The sequence below is a fragment of the Paroedura picta genome, chromosome 14, assembly GCF_049243985.1.
Source record: "Paroedura picta isolate Pp20150507F chromosome 14, Ppicta_v3.0, whole genome shotgun sequence".
Lineage (NCBI taxonomy): Eukaryota > Metazoa > Chordata > Lepidosauria > Squamata > Gekkonidae > Paroedura > Paroedura picta.
Genome location: NC_135382.1, coordinates 28781327 through 28806862, shown reverse-complemented (window position 1 = coordinate 28806862; position 25536 = coordinate 28781327).

Sequence of the window (25536 nt, the reverse complement as noted above, 5' to 3'; positions counted from 1 at the left end):
CCCTTCCTGAATCACAACAGAAGACATTTTTCACCGGTTAACACTGCCCTCGTCATTTTATGAGGGCCATGGTTCACATGGCTCCTGGTTGCATGGTATAACACATTACATTGTAAAATATATATATTCAGGACTATAGGAATCTGCCAGTGCAGCCTTCCTCCTTGTGGGCTTCCTAGAGGCTGCTAGATGGTCATGATGTGAACAAAATGTTGAACTAGATGAGCCAGCATGGCTCTTCTTATGTTCTAGCATTAGACAAGGCACAGAGTGGTAAGCAGCAGAAATGCTGTCTGAAGCTGTCTGCCCATGAGGTTGGGAGTTCGATCCCAGCAGCCGGCTCAAGGTTGACTCAGCCTTCCATCCTTCCAAGGTCAGTAAAATGAGTACCCAGCTTGCTGGGGGGTAAACGGTAATGACTGGGGAAGGCACTGGCAAGGCCACCCTGTATTGAGTCTGCCATGAAAACGCTGGAGGACATCACCCCAAGGGTCAGGCATGACCCGGTGCTTGCACAGGGGATACCTTTACCTTTACCTTTACCTTTATAAAATGTATGAAATGACATGCAAAGTCAATATTCACTGTTCAGACTGTCTGTGGCTTGCCAGAGTCTCTGGAAGGGGTCTTTCTCTCCAGCTTCAGTCTTATATTTTTGATTGGAAGTGCTGTGGATTAAACTGAGGACTTGCTGTATGCAAAGCATATGTTCTGAGCCACAGCCCTTTCTCAGGTTGGTAGTCTGTAATTTACCTTTTAAGTTATCCCTAAGAGTTTCCCATGCTCCCAGATCATCATAGAATCATAGAATCATAGAGTTGGAAGGGGCCATACAGGCCATCTAGTCCAACCCCCTGCTCAACGCAGGATTAGCCCTAAGCATCCTAAAGCATCAATCAGCATGTGTTTCGGGCTGTCATAGGAGAGAGGAACTGGAGAATAAGCCCCCTGGCCTGCATCCATAGAAATCTAGGTGGGTATGTACAATCTGAAATGGAATCTCCCCCCCCCCCTTCGCCAGTTGCAAAAGGGAGCTGCAAAATTCATATGGAGTTGTTAAGGTCAAAACAGCAGGATGACAACTTGGAAATAATCACCAGATTTGCTCAGTGTTGGGAAGAACAGCGGCCAGGAAAGTTTTCTTGTTATAGGGCAAAACGACTTGTGAGTTTTTGATACATGAACTTTGCCGTCCAAGTTCCTTTTTGAAGGAAAACAGTGGTTAACATGAACATCACCGAAGGAACCCTGCCAGTACAAGACCCATCAAAATTAATGATGCTTTTGCTAACATACCATTCTGAGGATGAAAGGCTATTTCTATAAAGTCTGAACGTCTGCGGTTTCTCCTGGTTTTCTTCTCCCTTTGAATAATGGTTAATTTTTGAGAAGTCCTTTAAAAAACAATCAATTAGTCATTCTTCAAAGTCTCGACCCCCACCACGGGAGAAACAATAATGGCAGAGAAAGAAAATGTATCAGAAAAGCACACGTTTGCCTTTGAAGGTGATGATGAACATTCTAATCACAAAGGGATCAAGCAGGAACTTGGAAAAGATGGAACGGTCCGTAATACGCCTTTTAGAAAGAAGGATTAAGTAAAGGACTGACTTAAAAGGGGAGCCTCTTTCATGATAATGAATATACACTGAAATTATCTCATTGCAATGTTTTTTCCCCCAGCATTTTGCCAAGGATTATAACACCTTTGTAATATATAGTTTATCTATCTCTTCATCCATCAGTCTCGGCAGTGGCCCCCTAAGTATAGACTAAGTCAGGGGTCCCCAGTGTGATTCCAGTGGGTGCTTTGTTTCCTGCCAACACCGTTCCTGGCGCCTGCCAAATGCTTTCAGAAAGTGGGTGGGAATTGCCAGTCCTTTTTGGCTGTGTAGCCCAAAAAGGCATCCTGATAAACTGATCTGCCACCTGAAATATTGAGGAGTTACTCTTAAAGTTTGCTTTAGCTTCACTCACGGACATGTAGCATCCTTTTTGCAGTTCTGCCCATAGCCCTGTGTCAGAATTCTAAAGGTTGAGGACCATTGGACTGTTTTCTGGAAGACAATTAGGAGGGAGGAATGTCAAAACTGTGTCATTTTAGAAGGTCATATGTGAGACACTAACTTTTAAAAATGGTTGTCCCTCCCCAGGTATTACTGGATGAGAAACTGTTTTGCTGATGATGATTCTTTTTATAGTGCATTGTGAAATTTATCTTGTTGGGGTGCATATCCATTTTGTAAACTGTGCTGGATCTTCCGTTGTTGGCAGGATTATGATTTATGCATATTTCCATCAAATAAAAACAAGGAAAGCACAAAATCCTAGTCAAAATTATTTTTCATGAATTGAAATATCAACCGTAAAAATCACCTTAAAATGAAGCTTGCTTGTTTATGGCATATTCTCAACCCCCCCCCCCCCTTTTTATATATATAATGGAAAGATAGATTTTATGGGTGGGGCAATGAAATGTAACTTTTGAGTGTTACAGACTGAGCCCTTAAAGAAATGTTTCAATCACTCTCTGTATGTGAAACCAATGAGAAATTAAATTAGCAGCTAAATCTGGATGTCTGCATTCTCTAAGCAGCTTAAACTTCTGCCTTCCAAAATCTTTCATTTGTTGAAAGTAAACTGCTCATGCAATAACTAGTACAGTCATATAATTAAAACCATGTTTTGCAATTTCTTAAATGGGACTCAGTCAGCAGAGCGGAAACTGTTGGAATCGGATAGAGAGTGGGGGAAAGCATTGCTTATGAAAGTCTGTGCTGCTTGGGTTATATAGCTACTTTCCCCCAAAAATAAAGGTTGCATTTTTAACATTCACTAGATAAGGCCTTCTCAACCAAGGTTTTGTGAAACCCTGGGGCTTCTTGATAGCCCTGGAAGGGTTTCCTGAATGAATGGGCGTTAATTAATTTTTACATAGTTTAATTTTTTTCATGTATCAGTTGATATGACCATATCATAGAATCATAGAATCATAGAGTTGGGACCTCATGGGTCATCCAGTCCAACCCCCTGCACTATGTAGGACACTCACATCCCTATCGCTCATCTACTATAACCTGCCACTCCTTTGCCTTCACAGAATCAGCCTGTCCCTCAGATGGCTATCCAGCCCCTGTTTAAAAATTTCCAAAGATGGAGAACCCACCACCTCCCGAGGAAGCCTGTTCCACTGAGAAACCGCTCTAACTGTCAGGTACTTCTTCTGGATGTTTAGATGGAATTTCGTTTGAATTAATTTCATCCCATTCATTCTGGTCTGTCCCTCTCGGGCAAGAGAGAACAATTCTCTCTATATGGTACCCTTTTAAATACTTGAAGGTCATGTTGACTTGCCCCCCCCCCTTCCCAAAATGCCCTATGATGGGCCTGGAGGTGATAGGGAGGGGAGGGCCCCCCAATGAGCATATACAAAGCTATGCCTCCCAACCATATTCTGGACAAGTACACAAGTTTGGGATTTCTTGAAGCCTGAGGAATATTTCAGAGGCTTCACAATGATAAAAAGAAATTGGGAAAGGCTGCACTAGATTATAATATGAAATCAGTTATAGGGGGGAATATATCAATTGCATTATTCAGACTTCTGACTTAGGGAGATCATCCTTTCTTCTAAGAAAAATTTTGCCCATTTGTAGATCTCAAGAAAAGGGGGCTACCCCTATTCATTCTCTCCTGCATTCGATTATCTACCTTGTCACAACAAGGAGCCTCAAATGAAATAGAATGAAACAATCCTGGAATTGCTGCATGCACCGTTTGCCATAGCTATCTATTTGTTCTGGTCATCTTGGTTACTGAAGCATTAACACAAGTGTCCACCTGAGAAAACACAAGAGAGGAAGGAATTTTGATTTCTCACTACATTTCATCAAAGCACACTTTTGCATTGCTAGATGAATGTGCATTTATTGTGCGATTGTTAGATTGTGTGCATTGAGATCCTCTGTCTGTCTGTCTGTCTCTCTTTTAAAGGTCAAAACATAAGGAACTGAATCCTACAGCAAATTGTACACACACAAAATTTGGAAAAGTCCAAAATGGACAATAGGTGATTGCTAAGACACTACTACCATCACACTGACAAGACCAGGTATGTGGAATATTATAAATCAAGGGAGAAATTCTTCCTTCCTTCCTTCCTTCCGTCCTTCCTTCCTTCCTTCCTTCCTTCCTTCCTTCCTTCCTTCCTTCCTTCCTTCCTTCCTTCCTTCCTTCCTTCCTTCCTTCCTTCGAACCAGTCATCAAATTCTACTTCCAGATTGAAAGCCAGATAAAATTCAAGGTTTTGGTACTGAACTTCAAAGCCCCAAACATTCTGAGACCATTGTACCTGTGGGACCACCTCTCCCATTATGCCCTCCAAAGAGCGCTACAGTCTAGCAAACAAGATCCACTCAGGATCCCCTGCCCCAAAGAGGTGAGACTGGCCTCATTCAGGGCCAGGGCTTTTTCAGTTCTGGTCCTGGCCTAGCGGAATGCACTGCCAGCCGAGATAAGGCCATAGGTTCTGTAAGATCCATATTGATTGTTCAGTTTCAAATACTGATCCAGAGGACAGCAGCAGCAATCAAATGGCAGATTGAAAGAAAAAGCTAATAAAACATTAAAGTGTCTTGATGAGCACAGAATGATGGCAAGAAGTCTTTAAACTGTGAGCAAGCAGAGACCTTGACTTCCTGAACTTGCACAAACAAGTGAGCTTTGCTTTCTTGCTTCTTCCATGTGCATCTTCCTGTTTTTATGCTGTCACAGTAAATGCCTGAAATTAGGTGTCTGTTGATAATTTCAGACATGTTGGGTAATTGCCTGAAATCTCAGAAGTACACCTGCATGTGATGACAGTAATCTAAATGCAGTTGTCAACATTCACCTGTTTTAAGGATGAAAAAACGCTGTGTATTTCACTTCTTTCTATAACACACACAGCCTCTCCCACCCAGGCACCCTTCTCTCGGGCTAGCTTACCATTCGAATGTGGGTCATCAGAGTGGGCCAGGTCTTCCAGCTGGAAGAAAGAGGAGGGGCAGTGGCCAGGGGTGGAGCAGACTCTCCATTGGCCATCTGTGGGACAGCGAAGGCTCCCTATTGGTGGCCTATCCCCCCAGACAGCCAATCAGGTAGTGATTGTGAGCATATGTTTGAGCTTTATTCTTGTGGAGAGATAACATTTACCATTATCATCATTCCTCTGAAAAGCAGGAGTAAGACCTGTAGGTGGAGAACCAGCAAAAGGGGAGCCATAAGCAATGAACCTTGGGAACCATTGACATCAACAACTTCAAGCTTCTGACATCTAGGTATGTCATGCATTTTCTGCAAAACCATCACATTTTAGGTGTTTTCTGGAGGATTCCTTTCCAGTATATTTACTGGATCGATGTTATGAGGAACGTCACGATGGGGCTTTCTGACTTTGCATATAGAAATGTCACATCCAAGGATGGTTGAGCCTAACCCTAGTCAATTTGAAAACGTCTAACGAGGGGATAGCCTGAGGTGATACAACTGCAGTTGAGCAAAGTTGAAAGACACCTATCCTTTCCAATGATTTTTATTTAAAAGAACCCCAGAACTTAACGTTACACGGGAACAATCAGAACAAATAACATGTAAAGAAAAAAGGTAATGTTAATGAAGGGTGATGGGAGACACTAAGCATTCATAAGCGAGATTCAGGATGGAACAGCATTTCATATCAGCCTAAAGCGTGCCGACACTAAATTCTCTCCCGCTGTTCTCCCATCGGTTTTAAGGAGTGCTCACAATGTCTCACCAGACACGTCATTTATGTGCTTTTCTTAGGAATGGAGCAGTGACAGCATTGTCCTTAACACTGCCCAATCTGCTCAGAGGTAATTTGAATGAATTTCCCTCCCCATTGTCTTATAAGACTGTTGACAAGCTCTGCTTTTGCTATTGTGGGTCGTGGCCCAGAAGGGTGTGATGCGGCATTACCATATTCATGCCCGTGGAAATGGATGTTGAAGGTGGATAGTTCAGTTGGCATTGTTGTGGCATTATCAGAGGCCCACTTTCTAGGCTTTGTCAGGATTGTTGATTGATAGTGCAGTCCTAAAAAGAGTTATACCGTTTTAAGCCTGTTTACTGCCATGGACTTGGAAGGAGGTAACTGCTAGATGTTCCAACTCTCAGAGGATTCAGCAAATGTCATTCTTGCATTGAGCCTGTTTGGCATGGAGAGTCAGCTTGGTGTAGTATTTATGAGCAGTGGCTTCTGATCTGGCAAGCTGGGTTTGATTCCACATTGTTCCACATGCAGCCAGCCGGGTGGCCTTGGGCTAGTCACAGTCCTGATAGCGCTGTTCTCACAGAACAGTATTATCAGAGCTCTCTCGGCCCCACCTACCTCATATGGTATCGGTCATGGGGAGAGGAAGGGAAAGTGATTGTAAGTCACTTTGGCTAGTGAAAAGCGGCATATAAAAACCAACTCATCATCATCATCATCATCATCATCATCATCATCATCATCATCATCATCATCATCATCATCATCAATGTAATGTTACCTCGGAGGCCAATTATCCAAAAGGTGACATATAACACCCTAATTAGTGGTCTACAATTTTGTTGAGACTGTGAGTGTTTTTTGGAATACTGAGAGTGATGAATAGGTACCACCATAAAATGCCTGCTGGAGGACAATCACAAAATGGCTGCCAAGCCACTAAGGCCATCTACAAAATCTTGGAAGCTTTCCAGTCAAGCATCCTCCTACAATTGAGGCCGCTGTTTCTGAATAAGTCTTCCATGAAAACCCTAACATGGGGCATCCTGGGTTCTCCTGAGAGTTCTTCCTGCTCCGGTGAGGTGAATGACTGCTTTTGGGGAGAAATGTTTTGTAGAAGAAACAAATGAGTACCATGGAGAAACATAGTGGGGACCAAACTGGATAGTGTTGCCCTAGATCAGCTGTTTCTAACATTTGTGAACCTGTGGGCACCTTTGGAATCTTGACCCAGGGTGTTGGGCACAATCACAAAATGGCTGCTGCAGAGGCCAAGCCCAAAATCAAAATGTCTTTGACATTTCAGGAAAAAACTCTGCTGAACAAAATATCTTCCATCTGCACAGTCAAACAAAGGACACCAAAACACATACACACACACACACACACACACACACAAAGTTCTGCCTACTTTCTGAAAATTCTAGGTGGACATCGGAAGAAGTGTTGGTGGGATGCATGGCACCAACTGGCACCCACATTGGGGACCCCCTGCCTTAGATTAGCCATCAATCCTTAGATCAACCATGAGATGAGAATAGTAGGTAAGGTTGCAGAAGCAATTCCTTTTTCTGCATTTTATCTTTCTAGTTTTGCATAAGACCGAAGAAGACCGTAGCCTGCAACAGAGCCATCTAATTAAGCCTTTGGAAATATCATAGGCATGTTGTCCATAGGCTCTGATTTCCAATTATGAACGAACAACAGTACAAAACATTGCTAAAAGCAGGTACAACTTGCTGGGGGATGACAAACATTCACTCGCTCCGCAGGAGAAATTAAGGGTTGGCTGCTTTAGGAATAAAAGATCTATTTTGTTATGGAAAAGGTTTGTTTCATGCTAGCATTTTGTTAAACTTAGTTCTTAGAAACAGAATGAATTCTTCCCCTCTGCATCGCTTAATTGCTTACTGCAACCCCCCTCCTTTTGTATTTAATAGGAAGTAGAAGAATGTGTAAAGAAAAAAGTGTTAAAGGAAAAGAATATATATATATATATACCCAAACCATAGAACACTTTGTGTTTAACAATAACATCTCTTTTCCTTTGTGAAAACAGCAAAGCATTTAGGATGTGGTGGCTGTTCTTTATAATTTCTACCCACTAAGGGTTTTATGTAACCGTACATACAAGAAAGGAGAAGAAAGAACAAAGAGAGGTCAAGCTGAACTCTTTAATAAACAGGACTGAGTATTCTCTCTGAAATCTAACTCCTTCCCTATGTATAAGTAATGAAATGTATGGATATTATCTTCCACCAAGTGGAGACGAATTATTTCATGTTCCCGATTTGTCCTGCGTTCACCAATGGGAAGCCTGGCTTTCCGGGATCTTCCCCCCATGCATCATCAAAGATGTCTTTTGGGATGGTTTCTCAGGGATTCAGACATTTTGCTAAACTGAATCTCGTGAAAAGGTTTGTTATCACGTGAGCTTCTGGAAGCTAAAACCCTGAGTAGGAGGGTGAACTTGCCTTATCTCTAAATGCATTCCATGTTCATGGGTGCACTTAAACACGGAGACATCACACAATCCATGGATGCTGCAGATGGCGAGGTTCATTTTGAAGAGAGAATAACATATTAGATGTTGTTATTTTTTTTTCTTTCCCCTGATGTGCCTGGAATGACAAATCACTTCTTTGTTTATCTGTTAACAGAGAAAAAGCGGTAAACACTTAGCAGCAGCTGCCATAGATGTGGAGGAGGAGCAGGCAATGGGAAGACATGCTGGGGGAGGTTCTATGATGCCAGAAAGGGCAGGCACTGTGTGAGAACATCGCACTCATCCGGTTGGCACCTGGGCATGGGCTCAGGGCACCTTAAAAGACACCATGTGGAGGAGCCCTGCCTGTTGCGCCAGGCTCATTGCCCAAACAGCTTCCCTCCCACCCACCCTGGTTTGTGGGCTGTTAAATTTATGTCTGTTTGGCCACTGGATGAAACCTTTATATTGCATTTTGTCACTGCTGGCAGGTTTGGCATGGGATGGAGCCTATTTGGTGGGAGTTTGGTCTGCACATTGGACTCCCCAGATTGGGGACCTCCCTATGAGATGGCAGGTCTGCAAGCAGGGCCGACCCAACTGGGGATGCTTGGGGCTTGCAGTGCCAGATAGCCTGGGACCAAGAAAGAGGTGGGCACCTCTCCTTGGCACCCCAGGGCTTACAGTGCTGGGTGGCCTGGGGAAGTGTGGCTTACAATCATCTTGCTACTCTCTCATCACAACATTTAGACCAAGCCTTTTTTTTTTTTCTCCAGTTATTTTTTATGAACTGCCTTTCTCTACCGCAAAGTTTTGGGTTATGGATACTAGGAAGCCTCCCTTCTCCCTGTGAGAAACAGCAAGGGGTAATATAAACAAGGTGCCTAAATTAAAACACACACACAAAAAATGACATTTGTTCTTATAGCTTGTCCTAGGAAGGAAAACCTAAACACCATGGAAACTTGAACAGCCTGTTCACATTAAACTTTCCACTTAACTGTTCCCTTGGGGGAAGGGTAGCAGAAAACATTTCTGTTGATTAGAAAACAACAAGAAAAAAATGGAACCAAGAAACAGATGTCTTTTTTTTTTTAAAGGGCACTGTCATAATGTGGCAAGCTGTGAATTTGGCGGGGTGGCTCCCTTACTGAATCGTAGTTTTTTTTAACATGACCCCTTAAGGAGAACCTTTGTTTAATTTCGCCTTTCACTCGTTCTGTTGCTTACTGTGGATGGGTAAGGCCTAGCAAGGACCAAACTAGGACTTGCCTATGTTCTAATAAAATTCAGTACTAATACTGGACGCTGTAACGTTATTACAGCGGCAACTACATACTAAACATTGTTCTGATGTAAAGAAATACCCCACATTCATTGGAGGAGTTCTGTTGCAAAAGTAACGTAATCTCTGTGTGTATGTGTTACTGTGTATGTTAGGGTTGTGAAAGACCTGAAGACTTTGGGGGGTGGAGCCTGTGGAGAGAGGGGTTTAGGAAGGGGAGGGGCTTCAAAAGGATATAATGCCATGGAATCCAGCTTCCAAGGAGGCCATTTTCCCCAAGTGAATAATCTCTGTTGTAATCCCAGCAGATCTCTGCATACTAACTGAAAATTGTTAACCCGTGTGTGTGTATGTGTGTGTGTAGCAGGCTTTATCCAAACATAAAAAGAAAAACATTACTAACATAGGCACAGAACTTAATTACCCTGTGCTGTCTGTAGAGAGCCAGCATGGTGTGGTGGCTAGGACAGACAACCTTGAATCTGGAGAACTGGGTTTGATTCCCTGTTCCTCCTCCACATACAGCCAACTAGGTGACCTTGGTCCAGCCACAGTCCTCTCAGAGCTCTCAGTGCCCCAGCTACCTCACAAGGTGTCTGTTGTGAGGAGAGGAAGGGAAGGCTATCGGAAGCTGCTCTGAGAGTCCTTCCAGTAGTGAAAAGAGGGGTATAAAAACTGAGCAACAGTCACACCAGCAACAAGACAACCATGAAAACAGTGACAACATCTCACCCCAAAAACATTTGTGTGAAATCAGCTAGGTTATGTTTGATGGCTGCACATGTTATTTGCAAGCTTGACTCAGAAATCTCTGAACCAACACCAAGATGGAATGTGATGATGATGATAATGTTATCCGTTCAGTCATGTCTGACCCTCGGTGATTCTATAGGAAAGTCTCCTCCATTCATCTCTGTCAATGACCGCTTCTGTCAGTTGGTTCATGGTCATCCGTGTATCGGGTTTGATTATGTCGAGCCAGTGGACCACATTTCAATTGCCGCTGACCATGCCAAGAAGGAATAGCCAAGGTAATATATGTGGCTTTTCAAAGAAACCTCACATCATCCATGATACATAATGCATCATCCATTTGGTAACATCTCCCAACCTCCCAACCAATACTGTATTGGAAGTATCACTTACACTCCTTCCGGTTGCTTGGCTCTGCAGCTATAATTTTCTCGCACTGCGAGTCGATACTATACACCTGTCTGTTCCTTTTGAAAATGCCTTTAATGCTTTCTTTTTCACTTGGTATGTGTTCGAACAGCCAACAATGTGCTGAAGATCCCCTCTGAAAACAAAACACCTGCTACAGTCATAATTAACAACTCAGTGGCTGAGAGAGCAAAACTGATTCTAAGAAAAATAAAACTGCACTCATGATTCTTAATGGGGAGTTATACAGCCACCCGCTGGGGGAAGGGGATTTACAAATGCTGGAAACACTCAGAACTTTGGGAAGGTAATGGGATACTTTTGATACTCGAAGCAGTCCTTTGTTCAAGCTTGCAATGACTTCTGACATCCACGGGGGAAGAGTTTTCACCGCTCCTTGAAGATGAAATCCAAGATTTCTTTCCTGGGCCATTAAAAGCCAACACCCGGTAAGTAGCAATGGGCAGGTAGCCAGTCATGGGAAAGTGGTTTCTATTTCCCCTTCCCATGGGGCTAAAGAAATATGGAATGGTGTGGAATAGCCCGATCTCATCAGCTCATAGATGAGAAGCTGCAAAGGATGATCCAGGGCCCGGGGACTGAGCCCTATGAGGAAAGACTGAGGGATTTGGGAATGTTCAGCCTGAAGAAGAGGAAATTGAAAGGGGACATGATTTCAAGTATTTAAAAGGTTGTCCCTTGGAGGAGTGCAGGGAGCAGTACTTGTTGGTTGCAGAAGACCCTCAGTAATGTGCTTAATCTATGGGTAGAATGATATTGTCTAGATAGCAGGAAAAATGTTTTCACAGTCAGCGTAGTTTAGCAGTAGAATCATCTACCTCATTGGTGGGCTTTAAGCAGCATCTGGACAGATACTGATCATGGATCCTTTAGGCTGGTCCTGCATTGATCAGGGAATTGGATTAGATGGGATGTTTGGCGCTTTCCAACCCTGTGATTCTATGATATCGAACTATCTATCTTGACCCAAATGTCTGACTGATCCCCACCTTACAGTTGTATCCTGAGGCAAAATGCATTAGGTACATTTTGGGCAATTGCATCACCAGTTTCCTCTTTTCCAAGCGCATGACAATATTGGTATAGGCATGATTTCATGTATTACTTTGAGTATGAGTTCATGCTGAAGTTGTCCTTGCACTGAGGGGAAAAGGCATTCTTGGTACAGATGAAAAGCAACCCACCATATTCTGGATTAGGGGGCTGGGGAGCTATCCCTGGCCTCTATGGAGATTGGCTATGGGATATAAGAATCTCCCCTCTTCCCCGCCCAAGACTGCAGAAGCTGGCGACCTCTGATCTATTACAATAATATTGTTTACACTTAATTTTGAAATGTTGCCCCTGTCACACGAGGGTGCCTCAGTAACACTGTGAGAATGTAGAGATGCTTTATTGTGGTAATGAATACCATGGGTAATTGTGTTTTGAAAGCACAGGACGCTGCTTGCAATATACAGCCAGCATATATCTTTCAGTGTCTTGCCCTGGGCGACTACGGGACAAGAGAATGGAGCGCCGAGGAGGGTGCAGCATGGAATGCAAATGCTCTACTCGAAGGGAGAACGAGGGGGAAACCCTTGCAAAGGAGCTCGGCGGAAAGTCATCTATTAATTATCATTAATAATTCAAAATGTTACAAACTCACTCAGACATCCCCACTGAGCGTCTTGACACGCCAAACAAGCAATTACCACAGAATAAAGTTAAGTATGATATGGGGAGGGAAACGAAGCAAGGGGCGAGGGGAATAGCGGAGGTGCGGAATTGAGAGTTGATCAGCAGTGCTGTCTATCTGGCAGTTTGTCAGAGATGCAGGGGAAGGCAAGGCAGGATGGAATTCTAGGGTCCCGCACCACCCAAAACATTAATCCTGATACAGAATTCAATTGGGAGTTGGTGCAGTTGTTGGAGAGTGGGCCGGATGTGGGACTTCCATGGTGTTCCTGTGAGGACCCTGGGCACGGTATTCTTGATCAGTTGCAGTTTCCAAATCAAGGTTAAGGGTAAGCCTCCATAGAGCAAGTTGCAAAAGTCTAGTTGAGAGGTGACCATTGCATTGATGAAAGTGACTAGGTGATCTGGGGCCAAGTAGGGTGGTAGTAGTTTGATTTGGTGTAGGTGGTAGAAAGCACTACACATGACCTGCACTTCCTTAGAGAGGGAGGCATTGAAGATCACAGCCAGGTTCCTGGTGGAGTGAGCCGTTGATAGATGTAACCCGTCCATGTTGGGCAGATGTGCTTCCTTGCTTGGACCCTTTCTACCTAGCCATAGGACCTCTGTCTTTGAAGGACTGAGCTTCAGACAACTCTGCTTGAGCCACCTGATCACTGCTTCCAGATCACTGCTTCCAGCCACCTGATAACTGCTTCCAGACACTGCTTCCGGCGGCAGAGTGGCAGGGCAGCCCCTGAGGCAGCAGCCGGGGAGGAGGACGAGGAGGAGCCTTAGACCGTTACCGACTGATCTATGGACCGATCCCGGTCTCAGGACTGGGGGTTGGGGACCACTGATATCCCACATTGTGGTGAACCACTGTTCTCCAGTGGGAGTGAATATAGGGGAACAGCTCTCCAACTCAGACCAAACAATAAGGAACAGGGGCTACATCCCTTCTAGACTACTGGAATTAATTAAGATACCTTCTGTATCTCATTAGCCCACTGCAAAAAATCCCCTTCATCCACTTTTCTGCTCAGTTTTGGAAGTTTTGAACTGCGTTTTGAACAGTATATGAGCAGTTTGCTGCATCACTGACATCTCAACTAGCTGGTTGACTGTTCTCCTTTCACAGCAATTACTAGTCCCACTTTTATTATATTTTATGAAGCCCAACAGAAGCTCTCTTCTCCTCCCCCCCCCACTCCGTTTATTATTCTTTGTGTATTTGGCAGCTCAGAGATGAGCGTACTCAAGATCCGGAGACATCATTATTCCGTGCATCAAGACTCCTCTTTTGTCTCCCTTTTCCGCATCATTCATCAATGACATCCCAAGACTTGTCTTCTGAGTCTTGCAGACAGTTTTATTCCTCATCATTTATGATGCGGAAGCTGCATTATGGGCCCATCAAAAGTCCTCATTATTCTGTTCTTGTTTGCATCTCTTTTAAATGGTCTTTGTCATGTATTAATATTGAAGTCTGTTTATCAGTGGCTTCAAAGGGAGGGGAGTGTGGGGACCGATCCCATAATTTAATGTCATGTAGTCTCACACTTGTTTAATAGGTTCTAGAGGAAGGCCGTGAATGTGCTCCACTGAGGTTGCCATCTCAGGCTGTTCTATATTTTCATCCCCCAGCATTCTCAGGCATGACATGTCATATTACCTCTTGCCTGCACTCAGAATAGCAGCGTTTGTCCTTGGTAGGGCAAGCTCTGTAACCAGGTCACTGGAGGAGACTTTCTCAGAGAGCAAACTGCAGGAGAGGCAACCTCTCGGGGCGACGGCTGTCAATCTGCCCATCTCCACACCTACCAGTATCTTTAAAAACAATGCAGGAAGCTGCCTGTGCCACCTCATGTCCAGCATCTTCAGGAGGGTTGAGTGGTAAAGAAATAATTCTGGCTTTATTTTACAGAGAAACTGGGCTTCTTGCAGAATTAGGGTTGCCTAGCTGCAATCCTGAGCATTCCTACCTGTGAGTAAATCTAATTGAACATAGTGGAACTTGCTTCTGAATAGGTATGGTGCATAGGGGGAATGCTGGCTCAGTTCTCTGTCTTCCCTGTACCAGAAACCCCTGGGGCTGCCTGTGTCCTCTAACTCTTTGGTCAACTGAACCCAGCGCTGGTGCCCTTGACCAACCCTGCTGGTTCTTCCTCTTACATGAATGATGCTAACCAAGGACATTAAGGTACCTCTTTATCCTTCCAGTCTATGGAAGGTGCTACAACCATAGATGCTCCATCACACACAACTTCAGCTTGAGGCTGGTTCACCATATGCGATCAGTGCTACCAAATGTTTGTCAAATGTCTGCTTTTGGCATGAGTTCGGTCCTACGAGTGGAAATGGTTGTGCATGCACAACAACACATTGCTGCTTTCCCACAGCTGCCCCCCACTGCCACCACCATGGTTTCTCACACTACCCCTTCACTCTCAAAGACTTATGTTTACAAGACGTCCCTTGTTGCTTCTTGAGTCTGTAACCATTAATGGCAAAGACAGACAAAATGGCTGGAGCTAGATCCATTTGCATAGTCTCCCTCCCTTACACCCCAATGTTGTCCCGCTACCCCATAACTGACCAACAACAGAGCAGCAGTGACAGCTGCAGAATAAGAAGAAATGATTTTTATACCCCACTTTTTACCCCCCCCCAAGGCGTCCGAAAGCAGCTTACAAACACCTTTCCCTTCCTTTCCCTACAATGGACACCTCTGAGTTAGGTGGGGCTGAGAGAGCTCTAAGAGAACGTCTCTGTAAGAACAGCTCTAAGAGAACTGCTACTAGCTCAGAGTTATCTACCTGACTGCATGCGGAAGAATGGGGAATCAAGCCCAGTTCTCCGGATTAGAGTCTGCTGCTAGGCCATGCTGGCTCTCAGGTACCTTAGGGTGCAAATTGTTTTTTTGATCCCACATCGTCCAGTATTGGTTACTTTTAAGCAAAAATGGCAGGTAATGGCAATAATATAAAGAAGAAGAAGAAGAAGAAGAAGAAGAAGAAGAAGAAGAAGAAGAAGAAGAAGAAGAAGAAGAAGAAGAAGAAGAAGAAGGAAGAAGGAAGAAGGAAGAAGGAAGAAGGAAGAAGGAAGAAGGAAGAAGGAGAGTTAGTTCTTATATGCCACTTTTCTCTACCCAAAGGAGGCTCAAAGTGGCTTACAGTCACCTTCCCTTTCCTCTCCCCACAACAGACACGCTGTGAGGAGAATGAGCCTGAGAGAGCCCTGATATCACTGCTCAGTCAGAACAGCTTTCTCAATGCCATGGCAAGCCCAAGGTCACCCAGCTGGCTGCAGGTGGGGGAGCGGGGAATCAAACCCGGTTCACCAGATTAGAAGTCCGCACTCCTAACCACTACACCAAGCTCTGGCTTCTATTACTTGTATTGGGGGGGGGGGGCTGTCATTCCCCAGGCAATGGCATAACAAAGAACTGCTCTGATTGGGTGCCTTTGCATTTTCATGACTCTGTGACCAATGAAGAATTGAGACAGGAAAACCTTATAGAAGTGGCTACTGCACATCCTAACATGGTACTTGACTCCAACTTCACACCCCCCCCCCCAATATAAATGAACCATTTTAACGTGACAAGCTCCAATGTCGATCTTGTTCATTTTCATGTTCTCAGCATCCGTGTGCAGTCTCTCTCTCTCTCTCTCTCTCTCTCTCTCTCTCTCTCTCTCTCTCTCTCTCTCTCTCTCTCTCTCCCAACCTGTTAATCTACCTGAGCTCAAGGTCGTCTTATGGATGCTGTCTGTTTCTTTTTATTTCCGTGAGCCGTTTTTGGCATTTCCCCCGGAGTGCAGCATTTATCTGATGAACAATGATTTTGGCTGTGTTGGGATTTCCTTTGAGCAAAGAAACAGCCATTACGAGGCTGCAAAGCTAGAAATCCTTCCAATGCAGGGGAACTGGGTACTTCAGATAACCATACTGGCACTATGTTGGCATGCTTCCAAAATTCTCCTTCTCTGAATTTCCCCCTGATTTTGTACATCCAAATTACCCTTTTCTGCTTCTGAATCAGCTTAGGAATGTTTATGCTTTAATTTTCATTCACCAATTTTGTGCAGATCAATACAAAGTCAGTTCACTGCTTGAAAATAAGCGGGAGGCATGCTTGTCCCTAACTGTGGGGATGGAGCACAGTGTAGTTAAAGAGCTCCAGACTCTAGCCTGGAGAATCAGGTTGGGTTCCCCACTCCTCAACATGCAGCCAGCTGGGTGATCTTGGGCCCGTCACAGTTCTCTTAGAACTGTTCCTGCAGAGCAGTACTCTTAGAGCTCTCTCGGTCCCAACTACATCACAAGGTGTCAGTTGTGGGAAGATGAAGGGAAAGCTGTTTGTAAGCCACATTAGCACTCCTTTGGGTAGTAAAAAGAGGGCTTAAAAAAAAATCAGCGCTTCCCCTCCTCTCTGTCTTTGGATTAGGCATCCCACAAGAGGGAAAATGGGAGTGGCAATGAAAGGTAGCCCCGCCTCCTCTCTCTCCACCATTAGCAATGGTTGATAACTCACCGGGTCACCCTAAATGGAACCATACTTGTTCCAATACAAGAAACCCTGGCTCAGTAGGCCTGATCAAAAGGAAGGTGACCCTAAGCAAATAGATGATTGGATGTTTGGCTGCACAGCTGCATTGGACAAACTCCTAGCTGCTTGACCATACTTGGAAGAAGAGGGATGCAACATGGTCCCATGTAGCATACAGTGGCTGAACAGATTTCTCTGGAAGGCCTTCAAGAAATGCACAGTGGTCGTGGATGCCTTCACTCCAGCGCTTCCTCCAAGAACTGATATTCAAAGACCCACTGCCTCTGAATATGAAGATTCACATTAGTTGCCTTAGCTAACAGCCACAAAAGGACATCCTCCATGCATTTTAACAAGTTACTGGCCATTCCAGGACCTTCTACTTTTATTATAGTGCTTGTGGAGATGTATATAAGTAACTATTACACTGTTGGCAGCCTTAGGTGGTGGCTGGAGTTCTCTTGGGATTCAACTTATCTCCAGGCTACAGAGGTCAGTTTACCTGGAGCAAATGACTATTTTGGATGGTGGACATTGTACTTAGTGTAGCCCCCCCCCCCCCCCCCCGAATTCCCACTACTCTCTTAGGCCCCAACCCCTAAAATCTCCAGGCATTTCTCAATCCAGGGCTGGCAGCCTTAACAAATACATTATCAACATGTTGATCTTTGTCTATTATTGAGTGTTCTGAGACAGCTCAAATTGCTATGCCAGTGGCATTGATACACAAGTCCCTGGGTCAGCCTTCATGGGTCAGGAATAGAGCATCTTTGACATGACTTGCTCGCTGGCTGATTTGTTATGCATTGGTCTTCCACCTTTCTTTCTCAAATGAAGAAGTGGCTAACAAATACAGATGAAATGCAAATTGGTAACATATTCCCAAGGCAGAGGTCTTACTTCTCCTGTGGAGTGGCTAACTAGCCACAGGGATAGTTGGGAACTCTAGTCTGCATGGCACACACACACTTGTGCATGCACAATACTGTTTTTACACTATTTATTTTTTTAGAAAGGTTCCATGTTGATGTGCCATGGAAGCTGAGTAGCGGGCCTCCTCAGGAATCGTCCTCAAGAATTCCATAACCATTCCAAACAATCTTTCTCTTTTTTTTGACCTGTGGCAATTCGAGTGTTTACATTAAGTTCCTACGAAGTTTAATAAATGTTGACCGCAGACTTCTGATGCCAAACGGTCCTGAAGAATGAAGACGCTCTACCTGTTTGTGTGCCTTCTTCTTCCAAATTTCTCTTGTTAAATAGTTAGCAATGACTTATGGGTAATAAAACCTCTAGAATTCTAAAAGGGGGAAAGGAAGAAAACATATTGTAATACCAGCCAATGGCCATCTAGTACGCAGCTATACTATTGTAGACACGCAGTGGCAGGACATCCCAATGGCGCCAAGAATAGGTCTTGCTTTAGAAACCTTTATAAGATCTCTGATGGCTTCTCTCTGATGGCTTGCTTAGGCAGCCTCCAGAGGTAGCTACGCTAGCTATGGAAGCAAGTGGTAGGTGGAGATAGCGTTTCAATGGGATTTTATAATTTCATGGGATTGTACTGTGATATTTATGCTGATTGTTACCCACTACAAACCACAATGTGAGAGTGACAGGATACAAATTGAATTATAAAGGAAGTTAAATAAATTGGTCCCAGATAGTCGTTGATTGTTTTTGCCAAGAGTGGTTTACTGTTTCTCCTGGCTTAAGCATCAACATTTTTAGCCATCAAGTCACAACCAGCCCATGGGAACCCTCGTGGTTTTTTTCAGAGCAAGAGATAGGCAGAAGAGGTTTGCCATTGCCTGCCTCTGCCTAGTAACCCCAGTCTTCTTCAGCTGCCTCCCATCAAAGTATGAATTACAGTGGGATTTGTTGAGTTTTCTAGCATTGACAAGCTTGGCCTCAAATAAACTATTCAGGTAGTGGGGAATCCATCTGCATTTCCCTGTGAGCCATCTGCATTTCCAGCAGGAACACACCTGGGTTCCTGACCATCCAGATCCTCCAATTTACAGACTTCCGGCTTTATTGTCTCACCATTGCTAATGATCCTCCATACAGGATCCTGCCATCCCCTATGATCTACTTGTTGCCTGGAGTTCCTGATATTCAGTCAGTGCAGAGGAACAAGCAAAAGATTGGATTATTAAAACCAACGTTCTCCCTACAGGCTTTCATAATTCATGCAATAAAAGGAATTGTAATTCCGATACATTACCCCTTTGACAAAGATTATTCCAAGGACAGAAAATGTGCACAAATTAATCCATCATTTTGACATAGTTTTTAATGAGTGGAAATGCCACCCAAAAAAAAAAAATCAGTTATCACCCAGTTTCAAAGGCGGTAATAATACCCCAAGTTTGAGGTCAAACTAATTTCTCGAACAGGTGTTTCCCTGCCTATAAAATAACTACTTATTTAGCATATTTCAGCATATATTAATTTTGTTTTGTATATATGTTAGATGTGTCCCTTTTAAAGGTAGCAAAATATCTACAAGGGAAGCTTTTCCTTTTATGCGGAATATATACTGGTTCTGCTGAACAAAACACAATGTGGCATTGCCCTCCAGTGGTCAAAAAAGTATCAGGAGAAATCCAGTTGCTTGTAAAACTTTCAGTCTGTAATCATCCAGAGATTTAGTGACACCAACTGCTCAGTTCACAGACTATGTATATCAGTTTGTTGGGATTCGTATGAATGGGACAAAAATGGCTCACAGTTAAGCCTTTGGTTTCACTAGGAAGCAACCCATCCATTCAGGAGTTTAGGCTGATGAACTGACAGATGCTGCACTAGGCTGTTGAGATGTGTAGTCTCCCATCTTTAAAACAAATTAAAAGGTGTGAACATATTCCATTTCAACCAAAAACAAAAATTTCTACTCTTCTGGAGAGAAATAATATATTTGTTGACAGGGATTTTCAGCCTCTTTATATTCATTTCCTCTTTAATGAGAGCCAGCATAGTGTTGTGGTTAAGAGAAGTGGATACTAGTATGGAAAACCAGGTTTTATTCCTCACTCTTCTTCTACATAAAGCCTACTGAGTGATCTTGGGCCAGGTCAGGGTTCTTTGAGAATTCTTTCAGCCCCACCTATATGGAGCCTACAATGGGGAGAGGAAGGGAAGGCAATTGTTAGCCACTTTGAAACTCTTTAGGGTAGGGGAAAGTAAAAGTTAACTCTTCTTCTTCTCTTCGACCGTTTATGCACTGGGAACTTCACTGCCTCAGCTCCCATGCAGGAGCACAAATCGGGGGTGGATGATGTGCACTGGGCCAAATGCTCCCCCATGTGGGTGCAAGAAGAGGTGGGACAACCTGCCATGACTGAAACTACAGCCTGCAGCCTGGCATGAAACCTCTAGTGCATAAACGGTCTTCTAGTGTCCTTTGCTCCTCAATAATACATAATAAAATTATTCTTTAAGCAACATTCAGAAATATTTTTTTTTAATTTCCAAAATTGCTGTTGCATGCTTCCTTATACAGTAATATTCACCAAATCATTCTCCATTTGTGTGCTCGTGTACTAAAGTGGTCAACCAACCTTGTTTTCAAGGGATGCAAAAATGTTCATGAAACATCATCCCCCTGTATGGCTCAGCTCTATTATTAACTGTCCAGTCCTTTCAGCTTGCTTATCCCCTTCCTGTATTTCTGATCCTTTGACTGAACCTAGTTCATGTTTGTCTGGAGTACTGGGGCTTACTGGGTCAGAAGCACAGGGTCTGGAGGAGGTCAGTCAATGGAGGGGGGTTGTGGCAACTTCTGGCATTCCTCTGCTGAGGCTGGGCCAAGTCGAGGCCACCATGGTGTGGAAGTGCCTTCCAGGGCGCATTTTATCCCCACCTCAAGCTGCCTGGCATGATCCCCTTAGACAGTCTGCATGAGGGAACACAGCTGAGCTAGCAGGAAGAGACTTCTGTATGGTGGCCTAGCTATCTCAGGCTCTCCCACACAGCCCATATAAAGGGGCAGTACTAGGCACTATAAGTCCCCCCACCACCACCACCAGCTCAGCATAATCCCTTTAAATGGGCTGCCTGAGCAGACCCAAAGTAGCTGAGCCAGCAGAAAAGATCAGGGTGAAGTATCTTCCAGGGAGCATTTCATTCCCTCCTTTTTGTTGGCTCAAGAAAGCTGCAGCCTGCAGAAAGAAGAAGCTGAAATGCTCTCAGGAAGCACCATTCCAGGTTTAACCCTCTGGTTTGGTCCCCACTCTCCCCGATTCAAAGTGATGGGGAGCAAAACTGGAGGGTTTAAATGGCTCAAATCCCTTTCAGCCCCTGCTTTCTGACCCTCTTATTTTGCAGGGAAGTGAAAACAAGGTTTTAAAAAAAAACATTTAAATGGCTCATGGACAGTTCAGAACCAGCATACCTGGTCAATCCGCTCACGTTCCAGTTTGTTGAACCACATGAACCAGAAAATGCAATCTGTGGCCATCCCTCCTTTAAAGCTGTGTAATATGGAGAGCCTCTGGTGGCGCAGAATGGTAAGCGGCAGAAATGCTGTCTGAAGCTGTCTGTCCATGAGGTTGGGAGTTCAATCCCAGCAGCCAGCTCAAGGTTGACTCAGCCTTCCATCCTCCGAGGTCGGTAAAATGAGTACCCAGCTTGCTGGGGGGTAAAACGGTAATGACTGGGGAAGGTCAGACATGACTCGGTGCTTGCACAGGGGATACCTTCACCTTTAATATGGATCAAAAGTCCTCTTTTCCAGCTTATCAGTCTGCTTGGATTTGGATGCTAGAGATGGAAAATGATGAAAGAAGTTTTAAACTGTTGTTCCTAAGTGAAAGAACACCAGAAGGAGACTGTGAGAACATTCATATACAGGTCTACAGGGAGAAAATCCCATTTATTCCCAGGAAAGTGTTCTTAAGATTGCATTCTGAAATCTCATCTCTTCTGGATGACCATTGAGAGTAATTGAATGTTCAGGGTATTATGGTGAGTGTTTGATGCTGCTTGATTTTTAGAGACACTTTATTGGTTTTGACTGATAAATCAATGCAACCGGTTTGCATGACTTCATTATAGGATGTTTTCTATGTATTATTTCCTGAATTCAATACTTTTAAATATATCAGATATAAGTATATGTGTGTGTATGCATATGCATATGTATATTTTGCTCACCCAAACTGATAGAAGAAAATGCATTAATTTGACGAAAATAATGTCTGTTGATCCAATCTATCTATCCATCTCTCACTCTTTGAGGCAAAATGGCTTTGAAAGACAGAATGGTGTTTTCTTCCATGTCAGCCGTCCCCTCCCTTCACTGATTAAAATTTGCCTCCATTGATTAATATTTTTTTCTCTGATTAATCAATGAAAGCTCCAGCTTATTAACCTGCCATTAATCTACTTGAGTGACTGGCTTATCTCATCGGTAGATTGGATGGTGGTGAATTTAGAAGGAACAGGAAATGACTGGTATACAAGAGCCTGATGAAGAATAAACTGTTGGATGAAAATGTGAAATCAAACAGATAGTATTGTGCAGGGAACACACTCTTAGATATTCTCACACAAAACATTGCATTTGTTCAAAACAATGCACACTAATTTCAATCCTGAAACAATTGCATTGGTATAGCTGGTTGCGAGTGAAGAGGAATTTGTTGTTATTGTTCAAAGGGGGATTTTAATGCACTTCTTTAAAGAATTCAGTGTGATTTTACAGGATTCACAATGACTTTCATTTCCTATTTATAGGGAAAAACCAGCAATAGGTTAAAGTGATGGCAGTGAGTTTATGAAGCAATCCTGCATCACTGTTTAAAATGAAAACCAGTGGAAATGTGGGATCATTTCACATGTGATATACTTTAATTGTTACTTTATAGTGTGATTCTTGTTTTAATAGCATAGGTCTAAACCAAGGACAGACCAATCAAGAGCAAAATATGAATGTTAATTTATCTATTGAAAATCCACTACATTTTAACAAATCTGAAAGGCAAAAACCTTTGTTAGTACTTAGCATTTATGTGCAATTGTCCAAAAATGCTTGAAGGGATTCAGAACACAATTTTCTCCATATTATAGCAGTCCTAGGCTGGTCCATTCAGCAGCAAATTCCATTAGATTCAACAGGTCTACCTCCTGGCAAAGTCTTCTTCAGATGACAGCCTTTGTGATTTCTCTATGGCAATTTTTAAAAATTATTTGCTATATAGATGGCCACCCAGCCACAGCTGACATGGAAGCCTCACAGGCAAGAGACATTCAGAAGTGGTTTGACATTGTCTGCCTCTGTGTCATGCCCCTGGTATTCCCTGGAGAGCCAATTTGGTGTAGTGGTTAGGAGTGCGGACTTCTAATCTGGCATGCCAGGTTCGATTCTGCACTCCCCCACATGGAACCAACTGGGTGGCCTTGGGCTCTCCATAGCACTGATAAAATTGTTCTGACTGGACAGTGATATCAGCGCTCTCTCAGCCTTACCCACCCCACAGGGTGTCTGTTGTGGGGAGAGGAATGGGAAGGCCACTGTAAGCCGCTTTGAGCCTCCTTCGGGTAGGGAAAAGCGGCATATAAGAACCAACTCTTCTTCTTCTTCTTCTTCTTCTTCTTCTTCTTCTTCTTCTTCTTCTTCTTCTTCTTCTTCTTCTTCTTCTTCTTCTTCTTCTTCTTCTTCTTCTTCTTCTTCTTCTTGGAGGTCCCCCATCCAAATACTAGCCACAGCCATTAATATCCACAGCCAACTCTGATTAGCTTCTGATAGTAACAGCCAGACTCCTCCTCTCACTGAAAGCTTGAAAACAATGAACACCCTTCCTAAAATATTATCTGAAATAGTACCTGAAATAACATAAGTGCAATAACACTGCCTGGCCAAAAACGACATAAAATGGATGCCAACCAGAGACAAACCTGGAGAGAAATATAATTTAGGACAATGGGTCTCCCAAGAACCTATTGACTCAACTATTCACCAGACCTGGTAGGTTTTCCCATCTGGTACTTACAGGGTCATCAAGACCCATTTGTACCTATAATCCACTTTAGGGAAACCCATCAAACCTCTCCCAAATTATTTTCCACCTTAGGAAAACTCATCAATGTGTTGTTTGGGGGGCAAATATGTCAGCTTATCACAGGGAGTATTTTGCCTTATATCTACCCCAGTTTCCTCCTCTTGCTCTGTCTCCTGAAAGCTTCATTCCTCCAACTAATTAGGAGACTGCCTATTTTGGTAACACTGAGATTTGACGAGATCAAGCTAATCTGGGCTATCTGTGGCCTAAATCTGAATTGGCTCTCATGCAGCTGCTAATTCCATTTTTAAGAGTCAAAAAATATCTGTTTTCAGATCTCCAAGAACCATAGGTTATAAATGAATAAGTGTCGGGGGACACTAGCAAAGTGCAACTGTGCTGTAGTTCCAGGAAGCTATTGACAATTCCATAAAATCCACTGATTCTCTGGTGTCATCAAAATACCACAGCAAAAATTCATTTCTCACTGAAAATCCTGAAGAGACAGTTATGAACACTGCTGACTGCAAGACATAATGATGACTTATTTCTCTGCAGCTGAGAGTAGGGGTTGCTTCTGCACATACCCAAGCTGAAAATATACCTGAAATCAACCATTTCAGCTTGGGTCAGGTATAACCACACACACACACACACACACACACACACACACACACAAACATGTCCCAAATTCCTTCACTTGGGAGCTTTGCAAAGACTGTTGGTGGTGCTGTAATTCCTCCAGCACTGATCCAGTTATCAAAGGAATGCAATCAGGTCTGGCCATCATTCTCCACCAGCTTCCAGTTCCCAGGGGAACTCTGCAAGAAGGGTCAGTAGCCACAACCTGGCTGGAAAGGCAAGTCTGCCTCCTTACAAAGGAACTGAAAGGCCAATTGGGAGTAGCCTGACTAGCAGCTGTTAGTTGGGCCTCAGCCCTTTAACATATACAAGAACCATATGTCACTTAAAGGCTGTGTGTTGGTTTTAGTAGTGAATACCTGATTAGGCTCTGGGAGAACTGGGTTCTAATTCTCTTCCATTCCATGGAAAAAATGGAGGGCAGGAGAATAATGCAAGCCACTTTGGGTCCCTCGTTGGAGAGAGGCAGGATACAAATGCATACTCTTGCTCCCAGGGAATGAAGGGGAAAAGGGAATTTTATTTTGGATTAAAGCACCCCCCACCCCGAGGTCATGTTTCTCAGATGTTAAAATTCTGGAACCCAGAAATCATTTGAGAAAACAGTTCTCAAATTCACCCCTCTCCCAACAATATATTCTGACATGATCAATGGCATACCCTGCAGAAAAATCTGAATTGAAATTTAAACAGTAATTTTCAAAGTACTTATGGTTGGCAGAGTTTAAATAGGCAAATGAGGACTGAAGTACTACCTGCTTAAAAGATAAATAGCTTTATTGAGAAGAGAAAAAGCAATGTAAAAAGAGAGAAGCAGGGGCAAATTGACCGTTATTCTTTATTTGAAGGCAAATGGGGAGGAAGTATGTTCTACGTAGAAGGAAGTCTCCAGCTGAGCCAATCAGGAGGATATTATTTGGAAAAATCCAGGAAGTTCTTGATTTAAATATGCTAATTACA